The 16,274-nt window shown below is 35.7% G+C and overlaps 1 long non-coding RNA gene across 5 annotated transcripts; it reads right to left on the reverse strand.

Moving 5' to 3' along the window:
- Positions 1-12,210: 12,210 nt before the first annotated feature.
- LOC118450147 (uncharacterized) lies at positions 12,211-16,261 on the reverse strand. 5 transcript variants are annotated; one of them, XR_014983676.1, is made up of 4 exons: positions 15,468-16,209; positions 13,065-13,348; positions 12,835-12,970; positions 12,211-12,694 (listed from the first exon to the last, which is right to left on the reverse strand). It is a non-coding gene; the product is annotated as an uncharacterized LOC118450147 (long non-coding RNA). The 5 variants fall into 5 exon arrangements; XR_014983675.1 differs by having other exon boundaries at positions 13,065-13,372; XR_014983674.1 differs by having other exon boundaries at positions 13,421-16,209.
- Between the last annotated feature and the right edge of the window lie 13 nt (positions 16,262-16,274).

Consider the following 16,274-nt stretch of genomic DNA (forward strand, 5'->3'; position numbering starts at 1 on the left):
TGTTGTAGCGGTACCATTTAAATTAATGCTCCTTGTATCAGTGCTGTTCTTCTTTACGCCAGAAATAAAGACATTTGGTCCGAGAGAGAGTGTGCCTGTAGAGTGTAGCTGTTGGCACAGCTGATGCGTTAACGTCAACAAATATTCTCGACGTCCATTGTGAACGATAGATGTGCGTAAATGCATTTCCACACGACATTGTAGAAATCTCACAGTGTGTAGTCGGTAGTCTGTAGTAGTTGTACGTATACGGTGTTGTTGATTGGTAGTAAATTCGAGATTTCGCAGTCAGCGATATTCAGGAGATAGTACGATGTGTTTAAGGATTACGTGGCGCACTCATATCCTACTAATGCTAGGGTTGATCTCGCTAAGGTAAGTATAAGAATATAAGTTCTTATTGAGTACATTGTGCGTTGATCTTTGAGTTATTCTATCACGTGGAGTGTCGAAAAGGCAACTGACTTTTTACGACATTCATCGATCGTGTGCCCGTAATTTTTACAATATCTACATTCTTTTGTATATATAGGAGAACGGAAAGATCCTACAGCCGGAGAAGTATGAGGTAGACGAGAAGGAGAAGGAGGAGGAGGATGATATGATCTATGTGTAGGAATACGCTTTTGTGAATCTTGTCTATTTTTGTAGCATCGGTCCCGCATATGTCCTACTTTCTTACAATACGAACAGACTTCGCACGCATCATTAGTCCATGTTACTCGTGTATTAGTTCCTTTTGATTTTCGTGACTCATGGTAGTAATGATCAGCTAGTCGTTCGCTGTTTTCTTTCGATTGTTAAGATTTCGCGGCTTTTCTTCTATTCCATTCATACTGCATTTTGGCATGCAATTCGATTGCTTTATGTCATGCATTTGATAGATTTTTACTTCGACTATCTAACATATAGGGGAAGTACTCCATGGGGAGTCCGGCGCAAGAGCTATCGAGAGCTAGTTGATCAATTACGTTTTTTTTGCTTCGGACGCTTCTTTCCAATACCTTTCTTTGTCCATAAGCGCTTCATGTAAATCTCTTACTCTACCGATATACTCAATCATAGGTTCGTTCTCGCGCATTAAAATATTTCTAAGTTCAGCTCTATAAAACTCTTGCGTATGTATCGATCATAGTGATTGTCTGAGACGATTGCATATCGCGTTCATGTTATGAAGTTCCGGTTTTTCTATGGCGCGGTACGCGTTATCGTATATTTTTCATATTGCAGCTTTAGTGAAAAGTTCTTTTGGATACTCCGGTATCATTTGACGGGCCCTTTTGCATGTCTTCATGAACGAAATTCTTCCCGTCAAGAAGCGGTATCATCCCTAAGGCTTCGTTTATTGAGTGCAGCTCGGATTTGGAGCAAGTCTCATTCCTCATGGCAAGAATTTCCTACATCATGAAGATGAGAGGATCCGTTTCGGTTTTTGTACGTTCTGTTTCGTGCCTCATCACGTCTTCTCGTGCGCATAATGCTTGTTCACGTGCAACTAATTGAGATTCAAAATTGAGTCATTTTCTCTGAGCATCTTCTAATTCTTGCTCGTTGGGTCGCCTAAGCCTTGCATTATGCGTTTCCATTTTTTTGGAGAGATTTGCCTTATCACATGACATCGCCATATCCCAGCACTGTCACCAGCTTTGTGTCACGTCCCACTTGGTACAGGCCTCAAAAAATTTTTTTAAGTTCAAGACTTCTGAGGAGCTCTGACCTTCGTGAGATATTGGTCCTATTTGGCCGTTACCCACTATGTGCAGTTCGTGGCACGGGATGGACACCTATACGCACGGTCGTCTGGCTCGGCAACGTTGACTGGAAACTTCAGACTGCTCTTTGCCCTGGGATCGGATGGTGTTAAGTCCCTCGGGATGTAGATTGTTTCTTCCGTAGTAATAGGCACGAGACGATATGGAATTATTTCGCGTTTGTTAGTAATCTCGGATGACGCGATTCCTAAGTCTCGGTGATGACGAAACGGATCGTAATATGCCGCAAGTATCCGTCGTAGGTGATACTTCCTACCACCACGTCCTGTTCTCGGCATAAAGAAAGATGAGTTTTAGGAATAGAGAATAATAACCTAAACTATTATTTAAAGGATGGTAACAACAACTCGTGCAATTCGTACGCACCTTTAGTTGTCGGGTGTTGGTTGAGGTTACGATAACTCGTGCGATTCGTACACACCTCTAGTAAAGGATAACTAAGGAGAAGGTTTTCACGTGAATATTGGAAGCCTTTTAGCTTCGAACTTGTCGACTATGTAATAGGAAGATCTTGAGATTTGCGAAAGAATTTAATGAATTTAAGTTAGAATTACGCGAGGTTACCAGCGAAGCACAGTCGGGGTTATATTAACGAACACTGAGTTTAAACTTAACAAAATTAATTTATTAATAATTACCAAATAACAGTGTACAATTGACTTTTAAAATATCAGAAGACGATCTTGTCGAACGCAGTCCCTGATATGACCGGAAGCATCATTATTTGCTTATTATTTACTCTGACTAATTTTATTAGTTGTCAATTTAGGTAATTTTCTGCTATGGTATGTTATCAATTTCAGCTGTTTGCGAAATACATACTCTACGGAGATCCAGTTCCCGTGTTACCGACAATAGTGATTCAAGGACACAATCTAGTATTTCGCTGTCTAATTTAATATTATCTGTTCCTTTTTATTGGTAAAGATATTAATTTTTTGTTTTCTAAATTTATTACCCGTGCACGTCTCAGCATTAATTCTTTATATTCTGGAAGTTTTATAAGTTCAGTCAGTTGTTTTGCTTTTTCATCACACGGTTTTCCGCACATGGTAATGAAGATTGCTATATTATCCTTTTTAGTCGAGATTCGATTGCGTGATTCTACTAGATTCCGCGAGTCTCTATATGTTTCCACCGAATGAGGCGGTATAATGTACGGACACGAGGCAGAATCAAACATAACCTCCAAACTGGTGTCCGCATCAGTTTCTTCTTGATCAGGGCGGAGAGAGATACTCGAAACACTACCTGACATCTTCATGCAACACTTGTCCTGGTTCAAACTATGTTACAAATATGTACCGCATATACTATTGCTAATAATTCCCTTTCGATCGTTGAGTTAGTCATTTCTGCTTGGTTTAATAATCTTAAACAGTACGAGACCGGAAGGTCTTTTCCAATATAGACTTCTGTATTCGATCATCATTCGCCATTTTGGATTTTTCGTTGAATCTGCTTTTTGAACTGTCCTAATTGGTCAATTATATGACGAAACTGAAGGCTGGATTATTTCAGATGCCAGAAGTTCTCTTGTTTGTCTATTAACTCTTTGCGGACGGAGTCGCCTGACAGGTCCGCACCTGTGGACAACAAGTATTGGAGCGTGCAGTAAAGAAAATGTTCACGTTGCACGTTTGCGTTATAAAAACTAAAGATTTATTTAAATAACTTTTTCATAAAATCCAACAAAATTGTAAATAAATAAATTTAGTTCTGGTTACATATGAGACGTTTTATATTCGAGCTTTGTATGGTATAGTTCGAAGCAATCATCTATGTTCAAGGCCGGCTTAGCCGAACAAGCACAATAGTATCTGGATTCTCTCCTTCCATGTTTTACTTTTCGATTGGAATATATGACGCAGTCTTTACTTCTTCCTATCCTGTCCCGCCGAGTTATATGTAGAAGGCCGTTAAGTCTTTCTGCTGTTCCAGATGTTGAAGAAGGTTTGGGATTAGCCTCTCGATGATCTTGAATCAATTGATCTACCAAGAGACACACGAATTCTATATGTTTTAACTTTTTTACATTGTATTTCTGGTGATGTTCCTGATATAATTAATAAGAATTTATGACTGAAACTTTCAATCCCTAAAAAAATAATTTTCGCTACCATTTTTGAGACTTTCGCATGAAACAGTACGTGCCTTTGTATTGGTCTCCTTTATCAACCCCGCCCATATATTTATTATAGTTTATAATCACATTAGGCTTTACAATATCAGTTCTTCCTACTTTGCGTGACCTTTTAGTGTCGGTTTTTGAAGACGATGTAGCACAGGTGCTGAGTATGATTACAATACCCTTGTCTCTCCAAGCCAATAATAGTAAATCTTTCCGTCTGTAGGCAATGATTTCATTTTTGGCAATCTTTGGATCTTTTATTTAAAGTGGAATAAATTTCCTATTTGTCTGAATAGTTCCAGTTAGATAACATTTCATTTTCAGTAGTGCATCTGCCAAGGGAATGCTTGTAATGCCGGTCATTGAAGATGTGGTATCCTACAGCGCGCTAGATTGAATTGCAATAAATTGAGATATAGTTGCAGAACTATTTTTGTGTTTATTGGCAGATATGGTCTGAGTAATTTCCCTGTAGTAAAACTGCCATAATACGGTAAAAACGTCTGTATATAATTAATATCGGCGTCTGCAAGAACATATACATGGATACGCCACTTGGTCGGTTTCTGTGGCTTGTATGTAATAAAACTTATTCGCCCTTTGAATTTGATGATTCATCTACGGATAACTCCGCCGCGGACACAAAATTTTTATGACATTTACCGTCAATGTAATCTAAAAAATTGCTATCTTTTCGCGTTCTTGTTGTCATGTTTCGCGTACCTCCAATATTTTCGTTTGTATGGAGCATCCAAAATATTTGTAGGAATCGATCTCTTCTGAATATTACAGCAATGTATGGGATCTTACTTTTCTTGTCTGTGGTCCAATAATCTTGCAGGCTCGGAAGTGGTATTGTCTCCATAAGCAATATTATGTCGAGAAATGTTTTCATTTCCTTTGGTGTAACATTAGTCCATGTATGCAATATGGACCGCTTTTTTATATTTTTTCCTTGTATCATACGATTTGCGTACCGGTTAGCCTCTTCAACTATTTTCCTGATCAATTAATCGGTAAAGAACGAATTGAAGAAATCTAATAGTTCTGTATAAGCTGAATTTAGTTATGAATCAGGTGTTCGTGGTCCAGATCTAAATTGTATTCTTTGTGGAATGATATGGTGATTTGTAACATTCGCTTACTCATTATCATTACATATATCACTATCATTTTCTTGAATATTCGTTTCTTCATTACTGCTACTATCACTGCCCACATTGAAACGTCTGAATGCGTTGCAAGGATTTTACTTCCACTGGATGAAACAATGTCGTAATCTTCTGTGTTGTCAGATTTAAACTGAAACTCATTAGTTACTATTGAACATATTATCTTTGGATATTTTAGCCATCGTGGATAGGTTGTTATAAGATATAAAATATGTGGAAAACTTTGTTGGTTTCTCCGGTAGTAACACTGAAAGACTGACTCGACAAACTGAAATTTGTTCTGACCCTACCATGGTCTCGCGTCGTAAATTTACATTATACGGCAGATAAGATTTCATCATTACAAAATTTCTAATTTCATTAAGAAGCAACTTGATTCCTTAGGCTAGTATACCCATGCGTATCTTATCGTTTAGGACGACGATTGCCGCCATTTTTTTGACGAGATCAATTCTGAAACTAATCAATTTAGTAGAGGATTTTTCATCCTCTGCCAGAAATGGTTGCGGCTTCGATGAAATTTGTATTTTTGTCGGTATAATCGCCAGAGAGAATTCCTTTTCGCGAGATGAATATTTTGAGTGTGTTTAAATACGACTTCGTCGACAAATTGAAAACTTATTTGGGATGGATTATCTTGCATGACAAGGATACGAACACTGCAATAGTCTATTCCGCAATAGACGAATGGTTTCGCTAGGGATATTTTAGGAGTCGGGAGATCACCCATAATTATCTGTTTTGCAATTGGCGCAATACGAAAATATTTAATATAATTTCGCATGAAATGTCTTAACATATTTTCCGAGTTATTGATCAAAAATATTACCGAAAAGAAGCTAGCATAGATTGAGGACCAGCATGAAGTAATCTTTTATGCTCGTTTATGATCAACATCTTCGTGAATTTGTGTTTCGGAGATAGCAGCACGATAGGATGCTTTGTCGTGCACAGGAGTGCGGAATGTAACAGTCTGCCTCTAATTCTGATGACTCCAGTCTTGTCGATGAACGGAATCAAGCCAGGAACCATACTGTTGCGAAGCATAGATTTATTGTCGTGTATAGGCTCAGAACTGTGACATTGAGGATCATTTTACAAGAGTTTTGATTGAATTCAGAGAGACGGCGAGATTCCTCGAGAAATTGCATCGGCAGGTTTGACCTTCGTGCTTACATACTTCCTGAATCAGTTCTTTCCTGTATTGGATCAACAAGATTTGATACGAATAATGTTTCGCGTCGTCTTTTATCCACCCCAACGTGATCATGAATCGGACAAATGGTAAATTCCGTCAAGCTTGATGTTGAGAGAATCGCTGAATGTTGAAATTTGATGTGCGAGTAAGTGCGCCGTGCAAAGTTTCAATTTGAGAAATATATAATACTTTTTGCAGGAGCGACTTTGCACAGAATGTCCTTTCGATAACCATCGACATTCTTCGCTTTGATATAAACCACGACTCCAAACGCATCCCCAAATGCATGCTTGTGACGCAAATACCGTATATCTCAATGAATAAGGTTGCGAATAAGTGATGATCTTTCTTAGTATTTTCAATGTATTCAATTGTGGCATTAGATTCCAGTATTTACACTGTTTTGTTCCGACTTCCGAAGGTACTATTTCATCCCAATCGATCTTTAGCAATCTAAGCTTCTGTATGAGTATCTTTTCATTTATGATAAGTAGCCGGAGTAACCCGAGAAGATCGAAGATTCGAATGACGTTTGTGAGTATTGATCTTTCACGGGAATCGGCGGTATCACATAGTATTGAAAGGTATCATGATTGAGTATATGTTCATTTATATAAGTTTAGCTATAAGTCCAATGTCAAAAAATGCTCGCTCTTGTCGAGTCAAGACTGGTTCCGTTCAAAACGAATTAGAAAAATTGACAATATGATCACCACTTATAATGAAAAATTGGTTCTCTCGAGATGCGCAATTTTTTAGAATACCTGTGTGTACCGTATGTGACTGTTTTAAAGTCGAATGTTTTGATCTTCTCGCCTAGATCGGTCCTCCATAAGATGTGCTCATATTGTTTGCGAGTTATCAAAGCAAACCTGCCATACGCTAAATCGGAAAATTATGTCTAAGAGATTTTGCTGCAGAATTGGACATATCATGAGTATGTCGTTGAGAGAAACTCTTGTCGAAGTCTTGCAAAATGCGTCAAACACAACACGTAACTTTATTGTGAAATACGTTTCTTTGACTGGGTGATGCGGTAAATAATATTCCGCTGACGACAAATCTTGATCTTCGATTCACTTCTGTAACTTAGTCATTGATACTCGCTAAGACATTCCGTAAAATTGAATCCTAACTTCGCATTCTTTTCGAGCTTTCGATCCAATGCGTTGAATCGTCGCAATGCTGTACCCTTGAGATTGCCAAGCTGCCCAGTCGTATCCATCTGGAACGGAAGCTGCACTACGAAACGACCGTCCTCGTCTCTGTGATAAATTTGAACAAAATAATAATCACAAAGATTTTTCTCGGTGGTGCGATTAACTCGCTGTGGGCATTGCTCGCTTTCCCAAATTTCGTGAAAATTATGTTAAGCTGTTGATTTGTGATAAGATTGAGATAAAAATCGGTGCGAGCTCCAGTCTGTGTTCTCGTCTCGGTCAATCCGTCCAATACCCAATTGAAAAGATTTTTTTGAAGGATTGGATGAACTTCGGTGACCTTAATCTGCCCAACAAATATCAACGGAAATGTCTTTACAACGTTCAACACCTGAATGATTGTTGTGGACAACCAGACCTATGACCTATCATGATCATGAAGTGTATGTTTGGCTGCCGATATAATATGATGCAAATCTTTCGATTGGTTTTGCCAAATCGCCTTGTGTAATTAATGGAAGAATATATAAGCATGTTGTATCTGTTGCAGTAGGTTTTGCAAATACCGACTTGACAATCTTTCGTACAATGTAAGATAGATCGTAAACAATTCAGGCACAGTTTGTTGTCCTTGACTGCTTTTGTAGAACTGGCATCTTCAGTAAAGTTTCGCACATGATCTCGAAATGCTCGTCCTTAGAAATGGGGCATTTGTTAGTTTGATTTGTGACGTTGAGCGAAGTCGGCTTTGTTTGTCATTGTTTGTTGAGGATTGAAGGAGTAGACGATTGTGACGCTTTTCTTTGAATAATTTTCAACATATATCATCTACGATTCATGAATTTAAAATTGTTAAATCCTGCAAGATCGGGATTTCTGGTTCCCTTAAGCTGTTTTCCCATTCTCGATTTGTGACAACGTCGAGCTTACTTGTGATTACATACACGAGGTGATCATCCCATTCGATTTTCGCTCGGCCTAAGGCTCTCAAGGCGCGTTTGTGCTTCGACATATCATCAACAATCGCAATCATGCGTAATTTTCTTAAACATGGAGGGGAAATCGAAAATCGCTTTTATGTATTTTTGAACGATCAATTATTTATTATCTATATATTTGTCGATGCATCTCGAAACCTCGACATAATTATCCACGGAAACCACGAGCAACTGGTATGACCTCAGCAGCTTCACCATAAAGCGAAGATCTCAAATAATGAAATTTTTGTATGCTCGGAATATGCTCTACATTGGGTATAAGCGAATGAAGTGTTTCGTGAAATAGATATGATTTTTTGTAACGACCTGAAAGCATTAGAAATTCAATCTTCGGTAATCACAAATTATTATTTACATATTCTTTTTGTGAATTTCGATTTTGATTATGATTTTGATTTTGATTTTCACCATCAGTGTGATTTTGACCCACATTACATTATTCTCCTTGTGATCTCTCTTATATCGCTATGATCTCATCGAATCGAGAAATGATATTGAAATATGATTCTTCGAAATTTGTCTTTGCTTCTTGCGAAATTGCACCTTCTTTTGCCAAATTGATTTGTATTTGAGCCTGATTAAAATTGTCCCACATTGTGTCTATTTTTGTTTTACGCTGATGTAATTGTGTGAGAATTACGGTATTTAAATACAATAACGAGCGAGAAATGTTTCGGCCTTTAATCGTACTGTGCTTTGCTTTTGCTCTTTTAACGTCTTCTTCCGACATGATATCAAGACAGAGCTATTATATAGGAATAACTGAGTAAAAGAGAATAAAAATTTGGAGATTTATCAAACGCCAATGAAAATTGAACCGACCGCCGTGACCGCCGAACACGTTTTTTCGCAACGCCGACGTGTTTTTCTTCGTGTGATGCATGCTACTGTTGCGGGACGATTTTATATCATAACGCTTATCGTTGAAAATCTAGCAACGTTTGGTACACGTGTGATTCTGAAAACGTAGACTGTGTTGTACTACGCACAAATGTATGTCTAACGCATTGCTTTAAGATCGACAATTTTGCGAAAAAAATGATCGATATAGCCATAATGTCTTTCGATTATGTTTCACCATATTCTCACTAACGATCGATTGTCTGTATTGCATGCGAGAATGAAAATGTTTACTGTTGTTTGTCACAATTTTTTTTTACTGATATTCATCAATAATCGGCTTGAAGGACCATATTCTATATGTGGATAATATCCACGTGAAATAAATAACACAGGAAGCTCACTTTTCATTAATTAAAAATTATAATTTTAATGAAAGTAGATTCACGAGAAATTAGGCGCTATGCGAGTTTAGAGAGACGAAGCGTGACTAATGGCCGGAGAGACTAAAGTGACGGTCTCACAAAAGAAAGAAAGCAAAAAGAGACCGGGTAGAGAGTTGATATTCAAAGACGTCGCGTGAACATGTTTCGACAGGCAAAGAGCGTAACTGGACACGAAAGAGAGCAAGGGACAAGTAATAATATCAAACACCCACATATATATACATATATGTACACACACAATATACGATGATTATATATTAAATATTAAACCTTTCGCTACGGAGCGCTTGCGTCACAATGTGATCGCTGTAAACGGACCGCATTACTGAGTAGTTGACACTGAAGAATGGAATGCTACGAAATAATCAGAAGTCGTTTCTCTTTCTCTAAATTTTACAATGACATTTATTATATTCAGTAATATCATCTTACTTTCTAAAATATAAAATAAATATAATCCAAATTTATTTTTTTTAATATTTTATTATAATGTTCATGTAATATTTTTTAATACAACGAATTTACTAAAGTATTTAAAGTCGAACATAATATTAATAATCAACTATGATGTGGTAGATTTTAAAGCATGGAACCACACATAATCCAACATTACATTGTGAACATTAGTATCTCGGCTCACGTCTTTTCCTCGTTTACTGCAGACGACATATTTTCGAACTGGATTTTTTTTGACGCCTCGTTCGAATATATAGACGGAAAATGCCTTTCAGTAACTCTTTCAGGATTATTATTATTTCGTGCAACTGAACATTTCATATCTGATTTTTGTTTCCCGTATGTTTGCAATAATTGTCGTATAAGAGTTAAATGAAATTTGGCAACGGTTATTTTGTCGCAGTTGCTGATTGGAATAAACAATATGCATTCCACACAACCATGTTTAGCACGTGAAAAAAATTTTTTTTGTACTATTTTAAACTTTTACGACTACATTCAACAGATTTTAAAACCATATCAATTTTGTCAACGGCTCCCATATTGGCATTATAATCAATGACGCAGGTCAGTTTTTGTATTGGCAATCCTGTATGATAATCTATCTTAGTTGTATCAACGATGTCTGCCAATTGACAAGTTTTTATCATCCAAACATCTCGTTTGTTTTGCCACTTTAATTATGCTAATAAATTATTGCACGAACGGAATGATATCTCGTCTCTTTTTAAATGATTGGAAATTATGGGCATATTTTTACGGTCTTTTTTACCGTTCCGCAAGCATTTGTTTTATGATGTTGTAATTTTGCAAATAAAGCGGGGCTTGCATACCTAATTATCGACAAATACCGTATGGCCTTGTTGAAGATATAGTTCTAACAGTATCATAACGACATTTCCTGATTTTCCTAAATTGTCATTGGACTGTCCGTCGGAATCTGTAGTTTTTCTTGTATATACAATAAAATTTTAAATGTAGCCTGACAAAAAGTCGCATAATACATAAGACTTTATGCCGAATCTGTTTCGTTTAGCAGGAATGAATTGTTTGAATGATAACCGGTCTTTAAATAAAACGTTAAGCTTTCATCTATACAAATATTGCGAAATGGATAAAACCATCTCAAAAGTATTAATTAACAAAAGTATCTCATGTAAAGTATGAAATCAAAGTATATATAGTATGAACGTATATGTACGCTCTTCGTACCCGAGTGCCCACTTTTTCAGAGCGTATATATACGCTCTTCGTACATGAATGGTCCTTCTTCGAAGGCGTCGGAGCGAAAGGGTTTAAAAGATTAGAATATTGAAGAGAATTATCCTCGCTCTCTCTCTCTCTCTCTCACTTTCTTTCTCTCTCTCTCTTTCTCTCTCTCTCTCTTTCTCGCTCTCTCCTCAAGCTTTCTCTCTCTCTCTCTTTCCCTCTCCTCCTTTTCTCTTTTCGGTGTAACATTATTCTTATTCACTAAATCTATACTATTTCTTACGCTACTCAAGAAACCTATTCACTCTTTCTCTTCAGACCATCGTTTACCAAAGCTTCACATACTCGCTTGCGTCTTTCATCTCCACAATCAAACGCTAACCTTCAATATTAACTTCCTTTCACGTTACAACATATCTGCAGAAATGCTTTGTATATACGTTTCCCGAATCAGAATACTAGGCTGATACACTTCTAACAATATTATAATTTTATATATTAAAGTAAAGTACTCTCTAATATTAATCCTGCATATACTATTAATGATGTTATTTTGCTTAAAAATAACATTTCACACGTTTCTTTCTTATAAGCTATTAAACCTTTTATTTATCTAAATTATTTACGCCATACACATTTTCCAACAGTTGCAACTATTTTTAAACAATTCTGCACTCCTACCTCCTATGGAATTCTGGCCCTTCTCCTATGGCTATCTAATCTTTTCATATCCCGTCATGCTTAACAAGTTGATACATTAATATCTTATACTGCGTATGTGAGGATACACTAACAAATGGCTAAGTTACGTGGACTTCTTTACTTCCAAGATATTGTCGTTTTGTCATTCCCAAATTGATATGCCCACTTTGGTAGTTAGTCTCATTTTTGATAAAATATCACTTAGGGGGTTTGTTGATAAACACAAAATTTTATTTTTAATGTTTACACGTTCGTAGCTACAATAATTAATATCATTGTATGAAGCTTCCCTACACGTAGACATCTGAATTTTCTCCATTTCTGATCTTCTTCTTTTGCCAGCTCAATACTTCTTTTAGGTTATTGATTATAGCCTTTGCCCAATCTTTTGTGGTGATCATTACAGATTCCATCATCTCCGTCGCTTAACTGACAAAACGGTATCTCCTTATTAATGCGAACTCCTTCATTGGTCATAGCCATGCAGTATCTTATCGCTCTTCTTCAATTTAGAAAATAGATCTAAACAAGAAGCTTCTACCGCTAGCTTGTCTTTTAAGTTAAAAGCTGGTATTCTTGATTTCATCTACCAAATACTCTCCGCTATCTACTGACAATATTACAAAACGTTGTACCTATTATTACTAATGCTATATTCACATTACAATTTGTTCTTATTCGAATAGGCTGGACGTAAAATACGTTTTCAACCTTTTTGATGTCATAGACACTAAGTAATACTCAACAAACCCATAGTATCCACTGCCTGGGTGGAATATAACTTTAACGTCTCCAAAACAGTTTGAATCCGCCCATATAGTTGATATTTTGTAACCGCCTCAGTACTCATATGTTGACCTCCCTGGTTGTCCTGGGAGTATCCTCCCTTTAGTGGAACAGTGTTCCTAATTATTTATGTCTGTCTCAAAGTTCTGCCGATAGCAAAATCTTGCCTACTTGCAAAATGGTCAGTAACTTACCCTACTCATATTATTTGGGACAGATCTATAGCATCCCATACCAGATTCTTGGCATCAGTCATCCATTCCCACCTAGAGTTCTATTGAATGAAGCATCATATTCCAATGGATGTTTGAAATGGCTAAAACCACCAGAGTCTCCTATTATCGAAGTCATCGCTTCTTCTTCCATCAAGTCCATTTCTTCCCTAACTTTTTTTTATCGAAGACAACATCACAGTCGAATTCCAGTCATTTAACATTCTATTAGCCAGTCTAGCATTCTGCAAAACCAACTAGGCATCCTGCAATAGGCTTTTTACCAAATCCTACAAAATCGAAGCGATGACGAAAATTTAAAGAATTCTCTTACTGACTCATCGAGCAACACTGCTGTTGTTGATGACGTTTAACGTGATACGAATTAATAGTTGATAAGGAAAAATTTAACAATGAGAAATGGATATCTCGCGGTTTGGGATACAGATATGTAGGCAGTGTAGAAAGGAAATAAAATCCCAGCTGATTAATTGCATACATTGTAGAACATTTTTCATCCGAGTTGCCACAATTTTCATAAAGTTTATAATTGAGCAAATGAATCGCTGAGTTGAACTGGTAAATATGAAATATTTATATAAATATGAAATAGAGAGTGTGATGCGAGTGTGATAACGTATGCAAGGGGAATGTAAGGCAGCAGCCCAATAATGTAAATAGCCGAATAGCGATCGAGTGTTTCACGTCAAGACAAAGATCGGACAAAAGAAAAGAAGTCCTAAAAAGGTAGTCAGCGTCTACCAGTCGAATAACGATTACATCCTAGTGTACCAATATTAATTTACTTTTCATTTATTAGAATATATTGCATTTCCGTAGAAGAGAGTTTTCTTTTCATCATCGGAATTCTTATTTTTTTTAGTCAAATATCATTTCAGAAGACTGACCGATTCCACAAATAGAAAAAGCTAAAAAGCAAATTATTATAGATCGATTACCAATATATGAGAAAGTGTTAGAATTAGTGATGAAGAAGCAAATATAAATGTATTTTGAATTTAATGGTATTATAACGGAACATTGATTAGATGTAAGAAAACAATATTCGTGTGAAATGGTTGAATTCAAACTGTTGTTGATGAATGGAAATTAATAGTTAGCTAGAGAACAATTATGGATGTTATTTCTATGAATCTTAAGTGAATGTTTGAAATAGTAGATAGAAAGAGATTAATAGAAAATTTATATCAATATAATTTTAGAGGTATTGTTTTAGAATGATTTAAATAATAGAACGCAGCAGATTGGTTTCAACGATAAATGGTCTGAATTAATTAACATAGAATATGGAGTGCCCCAAGGATTTGTATCGGGACTCTTGTCATTCATTGAAATATTCTCTGAATGATATAGTATAAAAATGTTTACGGATAATACATTAATTTATGTTATTGGAAAAAGTAGTATACAGTTAGAGACAGAAATGAATAAAGCATTTAATACAGTAGAAGAATGGAAGAATATATATAAATTGAGAATGAATGCAGAAAAGACGGAATATATTATAGGAGTATAAGAAAAGAGCTGGATGGAAATATTATATTGAAATGCTTTGATGAAACCGAGATATAACGTGTAGAGATAATGAAATACTTAGGAATAGATGGTAAGCTTAGATTTAAAGGTTATTGCGATTGTATGTTAAAAAAGATAGGTAAGAAAACTAGTTTTTTGAATGGAACAGGAAATTATATATTGGCAACTACTAAATGTATCACGTATAAAGCGATCATAGCACAGAATATTGTAACATTGTTAATGGATATGAGAGAGACACAGCTGAATAAATTGCAAGTAATGCAAAATCGGGAAATGAGAGTATATTACAACATGTGTCTATGTATTTTCATGATCTTGAGAAATTTGTTAACTGAACAATTAAGAAAAAGAATAGAAATAGTGGGAAAAGGAAACAGAAAACACATACGACATACCAGAAACATTGTAATACAATTTCGCAGAAATAGAAGTGCGTGATAGAGTATGTTTTATGAAGGAGTTAAAATATATAATACCAGCCGATATAAAACAACGCTAAAGGCTCGACCAATTTAAAAAGATATTAAAGGACTATATTTTCTATAATTTCTAATGTAGTCTAAATTGTGTATTTCAAATAGTTGAGAGAGCTTCTTCTACTAATAAGTCTATGTCTAAATTCTCCCTCGATTGTTTAATAGAGCAGAACATCACACTGGAGTTCTAATCATCTAAAACTCTTTTACCTAAACTAGGCTTGCTTTTATGCCCTTTTATCGATCTTCTCACTAGGCTGTACAATTGATTATGTAGCCTCCGCCATATCCATCATTATCATACAAATATTGTGTTCTATGACAACTTGCTTATCATGCTATAGCTTACCCACAATGGATAACAACCAGTTTTTTGAAAACATCCATGAATTACTATTCTCCTGTTCGACGTCCACTTTCTTCTTTCCACTTATATGTTTTCTACACGGAGTTAACTTCGTTCCAGTTCTACAGAACTTTGTTAATCATAAATCGGCAATTCCTGATACTCGTTGGTTGACAATTACAGATACTTGTTGATTTCCAAACTTTCATTGTTACATTGTACATTCCATTTATCAAGATGTTTGTTAAATTTACTAAATCCCATGACTGATCCAAGTATCATTCCTCATGTTGATTAGAATACTGCATTTACAGTATCCCCCTATCATGCTCAAAAATAGGAAATCATTAACAGTATAGAATTACATCTACTTATTAGTTTCCATGATTATTGTACTTGTAATTGTGACCAATACTTGTAATAATAAATATTTTAATTAGAAAAAAAGGTGTAGAATATATGTATATATAAAAATAAATGGAAAATATACGAATAAAATAGTATTCTGTTAGATTTTTCTTGTAGGCGGCTTTGAAATCTATTATTCACAGTTACATTTAATTATTCACATTTTCATATCATTACGATTATTTTGCGTTTACATACTACATAGATTTCTATTAATTTAATTGTCAAAAATTTTCAATGTTTCGAATGCTTATTAACATGCATAGTTTATTAGAAAATCGATTTCTTTTACTTATAAACATGATTGTAGTATAGCGAGGTCTAGATACGAAACTCATTGAAATGTAATCTAACATAATTTGAAAACATGTCCATCGATAATATGATTATATGATTGGTGAA

This window comes from Vespa mandarinia, unplaced genomic scaffold (genome assembly GCF_050613455.1).
Source record: "Vespa mandarinia isolate Hongniang unplaced genomic scaffold, ASM5061345v1 scaffold_57, whole genome shotgun sequence".
Lineage (NCBI taxonomy): Eukaryota > Metazoa > Arthropoda > Insecta > Hymenoptera > Vespidae > Vespa > Vespa mandarinia.